Source organism: Coccinella septempunctata, chromosome 6 (assembly GCF_907165205.1).
Source record: "Coccinella septempunctata chromosome 6, icCocSept1.1, whole genome shotgun sequence".
Taxonomy (NCBI): Eukaryota; Metazoa; Arthropoda; class Insecta; order Coleoptera; family Coccinellidae; genus Coccinella; species Coccinella septempunctata.
The window spans coordinates 10570374-10584416 of NC_058194.1; positions in this window are offsets into that span (position 1 = coordinate 10570374).

Below are 14043 nucleotides of genomic sequence, written 5' to 3' on the forward strand. Positions count from 1 at the left end.
GATCTTACTCGAAAAAACTTCACTGAACAGCCTCCAGAAGTCCGATAGCTGGCAACGAAATTCGGCAAAAGTTTTGTACTGGCGCATAATTTAATATGAATTATTATTGAGGGTATACATAAGTCAGCACCCACTCTCAAGGTCAGGTAGTGGAACACCTAGCGGCGACGCGCTTTGATGTAGGTATATGAAATTACAACACACTCTACAAGTATTTTGTAATGATTGAAAATTGTCACTAGTTCATAGAACAGAAAACTTGAAAAAGTGGTCAGATCTCATTTTATTGAAACGCGGTGTGTCAGTACACCACATAAGTTGCTGCCTTGACGATGTTGTTTCAAAAGAATTGTATTGGCTGAAACTGCATTTACTGCTTAAATATCATATATTATTTGTGAATAAAATATTCAGACCACATATCAATAGAAGGGAGGCAGTCAGCAGTCACCCCAAAGTTCGGATATTGTAATTTTATATAAATCAAAGAGCGTCGCCGTCAGATGTTCCACTACCTTACCTTTTAGCGTGGGTGCTGATTCATATACACCATCAAAACTAACTCATATTTAATTAAGATCCATTACAAATCTTTTGCCGATTTTCGTCGCCAGCTCTCGGAATATATGTCATTGTGATGTGTATGGCAATCGTATATTGGGTTCCGAGCAATGCATCCAAACTCTAGTTTGCTCGTCACAAATGTATCGAACAGCAAAATCATGGTTTCCGGATCAGAAAATATCTGCTATTACGCACGATGAATTCATACAATCTTGGCCTCGTACCAAGTAAATGATTAACATGAGGCACAAATGTAAAACTTTGATCAAAACAACGCCAAGATCTTTTATCTTCGTTTTTTTGCTCAGGACGCTGCCATCAAGACTATAACTATACAGTAAATAGTTCTTTTTCCTGGTGTACGTGGCGACATTGCACTCAAAAATGCTCAATGGTAGTTGATTTCTGCCAAATGAAGAATGAGTCCACAAAGCACGCTGCAGGAAACGCAGTCTTCAATAGAGCCTATATCACCAAAGATTTTAAAATCGTCGGCATGAGCCCATGCACGAATAGGATTAATTAGATGCATCCTCACTTGTTCAAACTTCCGGGAGTGGACAACTGGAGTGGAAGGCCTCTAAAATTCCCTGATCGACTTTTTATTCCAGATTGAATGCGAGAGGTTTGGCCAATTAGTTTCAAACTGTTGTAAGTTTTGCTTCAGATGGATCTTAATGGTGGATCAGTTCCTCTTCTGTTATTTTATATTCGATTATCCTATGGTCAGAAATTGATGGTTTGGTCACCATTTCCCAAGCTTTAACACTTCTTCTGGAAGCTGCGTTGACCATTTTCACGTCCAGAACCCCTTTTCTTGCCCTAGTGACAGAACCAGGTGTTGTCCCCACGTTCTTGAGATAGTTCTTCATTCTGCCAGAGTTCTGCAGGCCAGAATAATCTACAATTCAGTAACATTATTAGTTCTCAGATCTAAAAATTCTTCAATCAGATTTACCATTCAAACTTTATGCCCAGGGTATGAAGCCCCCTGTTCGAACATTGATCCTTTGTATTTTTCACTTTTCTGTTCTTTGTTCACTACCACATTATATTTGGCAGCGAAGGGAATACAAGAAATTCTTTGAGCTCTTTTTCTGGCAGAACTTTATCTAGCTTTATTGCGTGTATATACACGCTAAAAGCCTAATTGCAATATATGCGAGCTTTATCATTCTCAAAAACTGCTTTGGTCTTTGGAGGTACAAATGAGAGCTTTGGTTATTTGTCTATGCCATAAACTTCTCTCAGATGGAAGTAAGGAATTCGCATTGTGTCTCTCTATATACCCTGATAAAGTATGAATTTTGCAAGCGGACAAGATGTGTATAAGAGTTTTCGTCGATCACGGCTAGCCCTGCAAGATGTTGAGGTGACCACTTGCATTATGTTCTTCTTATACTACCTAGTATTCTAGTATCTAGTATCACTCCATCTTGATGAACAAATCCTCCCGTTTCCGACATCAGCTCAGTCGAGTCCAGAAAAGCAGAAGATGATTTTTACAGCAAGTCATGGTCTTTCAATCTCTTGAAATATATAAAGTATATGTTTACTCACATGATATTCGAATGAAAACTTCAGTTTTGCTTGTCTAATCTGGCTTTCTAATATCTTTTGTTCTGCTGGCGTGATAGATTTTCCTACTAGCTTAAGATCGATTCATATGTCGGATATTAGCTTCTCCAAAGCACTCCAGCTCTTTGACTTTGATTTTATGATGAGCTACTATTCCCTTGAGTGGGTCTTGACCTCTCAATAATCTTATTCCATTTCCAACTTTTGTGTATAATGTTGGTATTGCAAACTTTGAAACCCCTGTCTTCCTGCATTCGAGGAAAGTATATCCTTTTTATCGAAGAGTTACAGTTACAGTTTGTTCGGCGCATCTGTCGAATCCCCCAGACCTGCTACCGTGACCAAAGCGGTCTATTGTGGCACACAAACAAGCTCAAAGAGCTAAACTTCTACCTCCAGTGCCATCTTCCAAAGGGAAGAGGTGATAACAGAGGAGGAGTAGTTCATGAGTTCCCCTAGAACCAGCATGAGCGAACCTTGATTGCCGCTGGGCAGTCACTGAGGATATGCTCTATGGTTTCGTCCTCCTATAAGCAAAGAGTCCTTGTATATCGAAGAGCTAGAATGCAGGCTACGATTCATATTCAAACTCTTCTATCGAACTCGAGAATTTCATTCGCCGTCCATTTAACTTCCCTGAGAGAGTAGTTGACTCTCCAGACTGCCAAATTGTTCGTAGGATAAAAGTAGGATAAACTAACAACTGTGCAGTTAATGCATTCCTAATTTAAGTTATCTCTAGAGCACCACTCTCTCACATTTATGTGTTATAAAAAAAACGAAAATGAAATATATAACGTTTTTAAAATTATTACATAATCACTAAAGCTCTTGACAAAAAGACACTTAAAGAGTGTTTGAAACATTCTGAAATACGATTCCCCAAGTGAGCAGTCCACAAACTAAGGATGATAGCCATCATAAATATAGAGGTGTTTCGAAAGATGAAAGTTGTATTAACTGGAGCCAATGATATAATACGATCACGTCATCGAGTTCGAATAATCCTACTGTACCAGATTCTAAAACATATGTGGCAACTACGCTGGACGCAACAACATGCTAATGGTGAAAGATTGAATAAAATTCGGACGCAGCATTGTGCTACATATGAAAACAAAATATACGCCGGACGCACTAATGGTAGGACCATGAAAGGACGCAATAATGTGCGTATATCAACTTCTTTATTAATAAAGATATTTGAGATCTGAAACGACCAAACTACGTAATTTTTTGCGTAGATCAATATACTTCGATCAGATTCCACCTAGGTAGCGTATTTCTGGGAGACGCAATAAGGTTGCTTTTTGAAAGGACGCAATAAAGTATGCCAGATGTAAATATATATATATATATATATATATATATACTTCCACTGGTTATCACCACAAATGGCCTGGTTGAGATTCATCTCCAGGAAAACACGAGGAGGCTCGGGCTTGAGGGAAAGGAGATAGAAGACGCGCAGAAGGAAGTGATTCTATGGACCACCAGGATTGTCCGAAGATTCCTAGTGAGCGAATGAGAGATGTCTTGTTCTTAAGGAACCGGCATCATCATGACCATACCCTGTGAAGGTGAAAAAAAAAAATATATATATATATATATATATATATATATATATATATATATATATATATATATATATATATATATATATATATATATATATATATATATATATATATATATATATATATATATATATCGAAGAGGTTAAGGGTGTTTCGACTAGTATCTCACCTCGATTATATATATATATATATATGAACGGATAATTCCCAGAGTCGATTATATGCAATAGTTAAGGGGTGTGGGAAATTCCCACACCCCTTAACTATTGCATATATATATATATATATATATATATATATATATATATATATATATATATATATATATATATATATATATATATATATATATATATATATATATATATTTATCCAGCATACTATGTTGCGTCCATACATTGTCTTTGGGCCATACACTATTGCGTCCTGAATAATACTGCGTCCGTATACCGGACGCAGCATTGTTTTTCAAAGTTTTCTCTGGTATTTCGAGGGATTCAACGACAGGGGTGGTCGCAAATCGTGAAGGTCGTCGAGAGCTATCTTTGGAACAACTATAGATTTCATTCATCTTTTGATGAAAGAGTTATTCTATGTTGAAAAACATATCTCCAGACGCAGTAAAGTGCGTCTCATGAAACCTAAAGTATATTTTTAGTTCACGCAAATTCCGCTTCGGGGGCGCTTCAAATGATGAAAACTGATATACAGTCAATATACATCTTTCACACGACGCATAATGTTGCGTCCTAAATCTGGCAACTGTGTATACAAGTGAACCAAGTTGTATTTGCACAACAGAAATGATTTAGCTTCCTAGGCTCCAAGGTCATCCCGAAAGTCTGTTAGGTGAAAAAGTGGATTCTGTCTCTAGAGCAATAGCAGGTCCGATTGAAGTGCCCTTATGGTGTTATTTTAACTATTGTCATTATTATTTTTTCAAATGAAAAAAATTATAACTTACGTGAATTTTATTCCACTTCAATTAGAAATCAAACGATAACACTCTCCAGAGAATTATCGGATTTATAAATTGACATGAAAGCTTTATCCGCTTATGCTTATGTCAGCTCATTTCACTTTTGAATTAAAGTTTTTTTATTCCACTGGATGAATAAACGTCAACTTCCCTTGTTGCTAGAGGCAAGTGTATTTGCCTCTCCATTTCCTTTAGTTCCCGAGGGACCAGGAACCTAGCTATAGAGTCACTACTGTCATACAGAGCAGTTTTTGTTGATCGGTCGTCCTGTAGGCCATCTGGCCTTTGTGAATTGGTGTATTCTCCAGATTCTATGTTCTTATGTTGTCCTTCTCCATTTTCTGTGTATATGACTCATTCTAAGCAGCTTCTGGTTATCTTCAGAAGATGAAGACGAATCTCTTCTAGGATTTTTCTTTACACTTCTGGTGATCTATATAGATTGAAGGTGTTCATTGCCCACTCCAAACATCGTCTTTTAAATATCCCAATCTTCCTTCTTCTTGGTCTATATTGCTGTATCGATTCTAGTTATGGGTTTACTACCTGTGAAGGTTGTTTTGGGAAAACTGAAAGATCGTTCCTGTTCTCCTTCGGTGATATATCCGTCTGGCTTATTGAGCGATATTGGGGGTTGATTACTCCTTTTGCCATGACCTTTTGTATTCTGAGTGCTGTGGGATTAGAAGTGACATTACCACAAAAATTAAAAAGTGCTACAAATTATGTAAACTCTTGTAGATATGTAGTGTACCTGTAATATATTAATTAATAAGGACTGTTTGTCAAAGTGTATATCACAGAGATGCGAGATCTGATTGAATTTAGAACAAATCATATTGTACACAGATCACTGAAACAATATATTTGTTCTGGGCGTAGTAAGGTTGAACAAGCGTACGGGTCTAGAACTTGGGCGTCCTACATGAAATCCTACTCTAGCGAGTAGATGTGCCATACAAGGGTCCATGAAGGAACCTCAAACAAACAACGCCCTTCCTGACATCAAGCTTAACTGCACCGAATTTATTCAACAAAACAGCATGATCTTACTCGAAAAAACTTCTCTGAACAGCCTCCATTAGTCCGAGAGTTGGCAACGAAATTCGGCAAAAGTTTTGTACTGCCGCATAATTTAATATGATTTAGTATTGAGGGTGTACATAAGTCAGCACCCACTCTCAAGGTCAGGTAGTGAAACACCTAGCGGCGACGCGCTTTGATGTAGGTATATGAAATTACAACACACTCTACAAGTATTTTGTAATGATTGAAAATTGTCACTAGTTCATAGAACAGAAAACTTGAAAAAGTGGTCAGATCTCATTTTAGTGAAACGCGGTGTGTCAGTACACCACATAAGTTGCTGCCTTGACGATTTTGTTTCAAAAGAATTGTATTTCCTGAAACTGCATTTACTGCTCAAATATCATATATTATTTGTGAATAAAATATTCAGACCACATATCAATAGAAGAGAGGCAGTCAGCAGTCACCCCAAAGTATGGATATTGTAATTTTATATAAATCAAAGAGCGTCGCCGTCAGATGTTCCACTACCTGACCTTTTAGCGTGGGTGCTGATTCATATACACCATCAAAACTGACTCATATTTAATTATGGTCCATTACAAATCTTTAGCCGATTTTCGTCACCACCTCTCGGAATATATGTCATTGTGATGTGTATGGCAATCGTATATTGGGTTCCAAGCAATGCATCCAAACTCCAGTTTGCTCGTCACAAATGTATTGAACAGCAAAATCATGGTTTCCGGTTCAGAAAATATCTGCTATTACGCACGATGAATTCATACAATCTTGGCCTCGTACCAAGTAAATGATTAACATGAGGAACAAATGTGAAAGTAAATAGTTCTTTTTCCTAGTGTACGTGGCGACATTGTACTCAAAAATGCCCAATGGCAGTTGATTTCTGCCACACCAAATCAAGAATGAGTCCACAAAGCACGCTGCAGGAAACGCAGTCTTCAATAGTCGGCATGAGCCCATGCACGAATAGGATAAGTTAGATGCATCCTCACTTGTTCAAACTTCCGGGAGTGGATAACTGGAGTGGAAGGCCTCTAAAATTCCCTGATCGACTTTTTGTTCCAGATCGTAATGCGAGAGGTTTGGCCAATTAGTTTCGAACTGTTGTAAGTTTTGCTTCGGATGGATCTTAATGGTGGATTAGTTCCTCTTCTGTTATTTTATATTCGATTATCCTATTGTCAGAGATTAATGGTTTGGTCACCATTTCCCAAGCATAAACACTTCTTCTGGAAGCTGCGTTGACCATTGTCACGTCCAGAACCCCTTTTCTTGCCCTAGTGACAGAACCCTGTGTTGTCCCCACGTACTTGAGATAGTTCTTCATTCTGCCAGAGTTCTGCAAGCCAGAATAATCTCCAATTCAGTAACGTTATTAGTTCTCAGATCTAAAAATTCTTCAATCAGATTAATCATTCAAACTTTATGCCCTGGGTATGAAGCCCCCTGTTCGAACATTGATTCTTTGTATTTTTCACTTTTCTGTTCTTCGTTCACTACCACATTATTTTTGGCAGCGAAGGGAAAACAACACATGAAATTCTTTGAGCTCTTTTTCTGGCAGAATTTTATCGTGCCTTATTGCGTGTATATACACGATTTTTCAACAACTTGGCATATGCCAAGTTGTTGCCTTATTGAAATATATGCGAGCTTTATCATTCTCAAAATCTGCTTTGGTCTTTGGAGGTACAAATGAGAGCTTTGGTTATTTGTCTATGCCATAAACTTCTCTCAGTTGAAAGTAAGGAATTCGCATTGTGTCCCTCTATATACCATGATAAAGTATGAATTCTGCAAGCGGACAAGATGTGCATAAGAGTTTTCGTCGATCACGGCTAGCCCTGCAAGATGTCAAGGTGACCACTTGCATTATATTCTTCTTATACTACCTAGTATTATAGTATCTAGTATCACTCCATCTTGATGAACAAATCCTCCCGTTTCCGACATCAGCTCAGCCGACTCCAGAAAAGCAGAAGATGATTTTTACAGCAAGTCATGGCCTTTCAATCTCTTGAAATATATAAAGTATATGTTTACTCATATGACATTCGAATGAAAACTTCAGTTTTGCTTGTCAATCTGGCTTTCTAATATCTTTTGTTCTGCTGGCGTGATAGATTTTCCTACTAGCTTAAGATCGATTCATATGTCGGATATTAGCTTCTCCAAAGCACTCCAGCTCTTTGACTTTGATTTTATGATGAGCTACTATTCCCTTGAGTGGGTCTTGACCTCTCAATAATCTTATTCCATTTCCAACTTTTGTGTATAATGTTGGTATTGCAAACTTTGAAACCCCTGTCTTCCTGCATTCGAGAAAAGTATATCCTTTGTATCGAAGAGTTACAGTTACAGTTTGTTCGGCGCATCTGTCGAATCCCCCAGAACTGCTACCGCGACCAAAGCGGTCTATTGTGGCACACAAACAAGCTCAAAGAGCTAAACTTCTACCTCCAGTGCCATCTTCCAAGCGAACCTTGTCTGCCGCCGAGCAGTCACTGAGGATTTGCTCAATGGTTTCGTCATCCTATAAGCAAAGAGAGTCCTTGTATATCGAAGAGCTAGGATGCAAGCTACGATTCATATTCAAACTCTTCTATCGAACTCGAGAATTTCATTTGCCGTCCATTTAACTACCCTGAGAGAGTAGTGACTCTCCAGTTTGCCAAATTGTTCGTAGGATAAACTAACAACTGTGCAGTTAATGCATTCTCAATTTAAGTTATCTCCAGAGCACCACTCTCTCACATTCATTTGTTATCAAAAAAAAAAACGAAAATGAAATATATAACGTTTTTAAAATTATTACATAATCACTAAAGCTCCTCTTGACAAAAAGACACTCAAAGAGTGTTTGAAACTATCTGAAATACGATTCCCCAAGTGAGCAGTCCACAAACTAAGGATGATAGCCATCATAAATATACAGGGTCTTTCACGAGGAACCTCACCCATATTTATACGGGAAACTACTGAACGTATTTTCATGAAATTCAGCACTTATAAGTATTTCACGATGCTGATGAAATCTAAAATATTTTCAAAGCATGAGCACCTCCGGTTTTTCCGGAAATGAAGTCAACTTCCTTTTTTCAAATAAGAACACCATTTTTTTATTGCAGCAATAGTATCATAAATCGCGATTTCGATTTTCAAAGTGGATACATCAATCTTACATCTTGAAAATTCCCAAAAATGAAAATTTTCCATCCAAAAACCTCGAAGTCATTCTTGTTTCAGCGGAGCTTTATTTTCGATTTTTTTTTTCGAATTTTCCCGCTCAGAGAGAATTTTCTCACCAAAACTGAAAAATGTTACATCAAAATAACTTGAAATTTTCTGAGGAATCTATTTCTGCAATAAAAAAATGGTGTTCTAATTTGAAAAACGGAAGTTGACGTCATTTCCGGAAAAACCGGAGGTGCTCATGCCTTGAAAATATTTTAGATTTCATCAGCATCGTGAAATACTTATAAGTGCTGAATTTCATGAAAATACGTTCAGTAGTTTCCCGTATAAATATGGGTGAGGTTCCTCGTGAAAGACCCTGTAGAGGTGTTTTGAAAGATGGAAGTTGTAATAACTGGAGCCAATGTTATAATACGATCACGTCATCGAGTTCGAATAATCCTACTGTACCAGATTCTAAAACATATGTGGCAACTACGCTGGACGCAACAACATGCTAATGGTGAAAGATTGAATAAAATTCGGACGCAGCATTGTGCTACATATGAAAACAAAATATACGCCGGACGCACTAATGGTAGCACCATGAAAGGACGCATGCTTGTACTGACAATATATTCTGCTTAAAACAAATTATTGAAAAGAAGCTAGCTACTAACAGAGATGTACATATGACCTTTGTGGACTTAAAAAAAAGCCTATGATACAGTACCTGTGAAGAAACTGTGGGAGGTATTGGAGACATCGAATATAAGCCATACATTGATTACTGCGTTGAAAAACTTGTACAACAATTCGTGCTCTCAAATAAGGATCGGTAGATATCTAACGAAGAGATTTCATGTTTCGAAGGGTTTAAGACAGGGATGCTGTATTTCGCCAACGTTGTTTAAAATATATGTTTCAGTGGTACTACAGAAATGGAAGAGTAAGGTAGCAAATATGGGAATGAACATAAATGATAACTTTGTGTACACTTTACAGTTTGCCGACGATCAGGTGGTCATTTCTAGAGATAAGTCTGACATGGAATATATGATGAGAAAGCTGATAGAGGAGTATAGGAAGTGGGGATTAGAGGTAAATCTGGAGAAGACGAAATACTTGTGTGTAGGGTCAGAGGAGACAACGAACTTGGACTTGGAAGATATGGGGGAAATTGAAAAATGTGAAGATTATAAGTACTTAGGAGTCAATTTCAACGAGACGGGAACAGATAATAAGGAGATCGAAGGAAGGATAGTTCAGGCAAGGAGAGCGATTGGTAGTTTAAACAGCATCCTATGGAGCAAAGAAATAACTAAGGGTAGGAAATTCAGAATATATGAAACCATAATAAAAAGTAGTCTTCTTTATGGTTCGGAGACATGGAGGATAACAGAGAAGTATATGAGAAAGATCGAGGCAGTTGAGATGGACGCCATGCGAAGAGCATTGAGAATTTCCCGAAGAGATAGAATCCGGAATGAGGTGGTGAAGGAACGAATGGGCATTGAAGGTGAGATACGTGAGGATGTAGAGAGAAGACAACTTAGGTGGTACGGACATGTGAATCGGATGGGGAACGAACGAATACCGAAGCAACTGATGGAATGGCAACCTGTGGAGAAGAGAAAAAGAGGACGCCCAAGAAAGACCTGGGGGAAGGAGTTAAAAAGGCAATTAGTGCAAGAGAATTGAACGAGGCACTGGTACACAACCGAGAGGAATGGAAGAGGGTTATCGGACAACGTCGCAAAACGTTATAAACCGACATATATATATATCAACTTCTTTATTAATGAAGATATTTGAGATCTGAAACGACCAAACTACGTAATTTTTTGCGTAGATTAATACACTTCGATCAGATTCCACCTAGGTAGCGTATTTCTGGGAGACGCAATAAGGTTGCTTTTTGAAAGGACGCAATAAAGTATGCCAGATGTAAATATATATATATATATATATATATATTTTTTTTTTTTTTGAAAAGCTAATTTTCTTTTAGATGATATGAGACCAAAAAAAGAATGCATTCATATTTAAAATAACGAAGTTGTTTTTTCTCCACCCTTAGTACAAGAGATAAAAAAAGGGAATATGGTATCGTATATCCAATGAAAACGTGCCTCTAGAAAGTTTTCACCATTTTCAGATATTTTCGTAAATGAAGAAATTACGGCACATTTTCGAAATCCACAAAATATCAATATTTGGTCATATCTTCAAGACAAATGAAGATAATAATAATAATAATAGCTCTTTATTTCAAAACAGTTCATGTTTACAAAACAAGAAAAGAAATGAAATAGTGTCAGTTTAAAAAATAGGATTAATGTCCTCCAAAAAACTCCTCCATGTTATATGGTTCCATATTCAGCAGCAGCTTGAAAATTTCTTTCTTGAAAAGTTTAAGCGTTTCTATCCTTTGTATATCCCTAGGCAATTTATTAAAAAGTTTCAGACATCTATACTCTGTTTGCCTTTGCGTAGTAGACAGATTATATTTTGGCAGATTGAATGCCAATGTTTTTGTGTTATGGTACTTCTTGGGATTGAAATGTTGGAAAAACAGATCTTTATTTTTATGAAGGAATATTAAACATTCCTGTATATACAATGCATACACTGTTAGTAAGCCATTCTTCTTGAAGTGTCCTCTACATGATTCTCTGGGCTTCAAATTTTCCATTATCCTTATCGCTCTCTTCTGCAGTATAAACAAAGATGAAACATTTCCTGAACCATAGAAAACAATACCAAATCTCAGCTTTGCCTCAATGGTTGCATGATAGACTGACTTTAGTACTCTTGTGTTCAGATATTTGGCAATTACCCTGAATGCATAAATGGATGGTCCTATTTTCTTACTCAGATGTTCTATATGTTGTTTCCAATTCAGTTCCTCATCGATGTGTAGGCCTAAGAATCTGGTGCTCTGTGAAGTTTCATACTTGCTACAATTCAGAGTCATATGCTTGGGAACCTCCAACTTGGAATTTGGAGGGTGGAATTGAACACCATGTTGTTTTTAGCAAACCATTCTTCACTATATTGTAGGACTTCTTCTGCTAATATCTTGAGATCTGGCCACAAAGATTTTATCACAAGCAGATTCTTGTCATCGACATAGTCCTCAACATCAACTTTATCCTCACTCCAATGAAAATTCAAGTAGTAATCATTCAGGTATACTATAAAAAAAAGCGGTCCTGCAATGCTTCCCTGTGGCACTCCAAGTTTCAATTCTTCTGTATCTGATCTTATCCTATCTCCATCTGAAAATATCTCCACCAGCTGAGTACGTTTCCTGAAATATGATGTTATCCAATTCAGTGTTGGTCCTATAATTCCATATGAAAACAATAGTTTGAAATAGTGATGCCCACGAGAGTCTCGTTTTCGAGACGAGACTCGTGACAAGACCTGATATTTCATGTACGAGACGAGACTTTTTTCGGTCTTGTCTCGAGTCTCGCAGTGGTTTCGCAGTCTCGTGATTGATTCGGACGAAAGAAGACTCAGAGGAGTATTACATTCGAATGTGAAAACTTTGGAATCATTTCGTGTGCTTCGGAAACTTCATGAAGAAAAAAATCGAGATCGAGAATGATTGATTGAAATTTAAAACCATTAATCGACTGCAGTAATATTACGTATATTACGTTCAAATTGCAAATTAGAGAATATTTATATGTATTTGTAGTTTATGTAAATGATAAATACTGGTATTCTCACACTCTTGGTCTTTTCTGTCTCATCATTCTTGATAATAGAAAATGAGCTCGGAATGAATTACATATTGTATATTTATCCCAAAATGAAATAATCCGTATTGTTACGAATCGTTCGAGTTCGAGGCTCGTTCTGGTCGAAAATTTTCCGCTTTCAGTTTTGATTTGAAATAGGGAGACAATTATTCGACATTTTTCATGAAATTCAAAGCGCTTTTATATTTGTGAGACCGGATATCCTGTTACAGGTTATACAAAATAAGTCGCCGAGTTTCTTATTCATATCATCACTTTTTCCTATTTTTTCCCGTACAAGACTCCGTAAGCAAGAAAAAAATTGTTTTTATGGAAAATTTTATCAGAATCATCATTCTGATAAAATTCAGCTCTCTATCGAGAGCTGTATACGGAAATTTCAAGATGCTCTGTTTCTTTCACGCATTGATATATTCGAAAAGTTCCTCATATTTACCCAATTCATACAGAAAGTTTATTGCCTAACCGAATTTGAATAACAAAGGGTTTCAAACTAGAATTAATCGAATACAACTGAACCCATCAAAATTCAGTGTGATATAAAAGAATACCTACTTCAAATACTTTGATATTTCAAAATTTTTCTTCGATATTACAACATCAACTTCAGAGTAAGTCGAATGAAACCGAAAATTTGAAAATCTTATCCGGAAAGCAATCGATTCGTACACCAGATTTAGAAAAATTATGACTATATATGTAATTGTTTTCTGATACTGAACGATAGACGGAAGTAACATTTGCTTCATTTACTTTCTACAGGTCTTGAAACGAGTACAAAAATCAATAAATTTCATGTAATATTATAATAGTGAAAAAAATAATTGGTAGATGAACTAAAGTATGCGTTATAATCATTAAATTCAAATATTCCGCTTTCAAAAAATGTTATGGAAGACGAGACCACGAGACTTTTACGGGACTCTCAAACGAGACTCGAGACGAGACGAGACCAGGAGCCTACCAGACGAGACTCCATATCTTATCTGCGAGACGAGACGAGACTACAGTAAAGTCCCGTCTCGTATCAGATAAGATATGGAGTCTCGTCTCGTAGGCTCCTACGAGACTACAGTAAGGTCTCGTCTCGTGGGCATCACTAGTTTTCATACGAATAAACACAACTTTATGTTATAGCTCAGCAAGTTAACCTGTTGGAAAAATCATGGTACGACACTTGATGGCAATCAAAAAAGTTTATGCATAATGTTTTTATTCCAACATCCTAGCACAAACAGAAACGGAAATATCTCGAAAACAAAAAAAGGTAGTGGAATGCAGTTGATGGTATTATAAGTTTCTCCGAAAAGGACGACTGTAATGTGCCACTCATTTTCCCCTATCT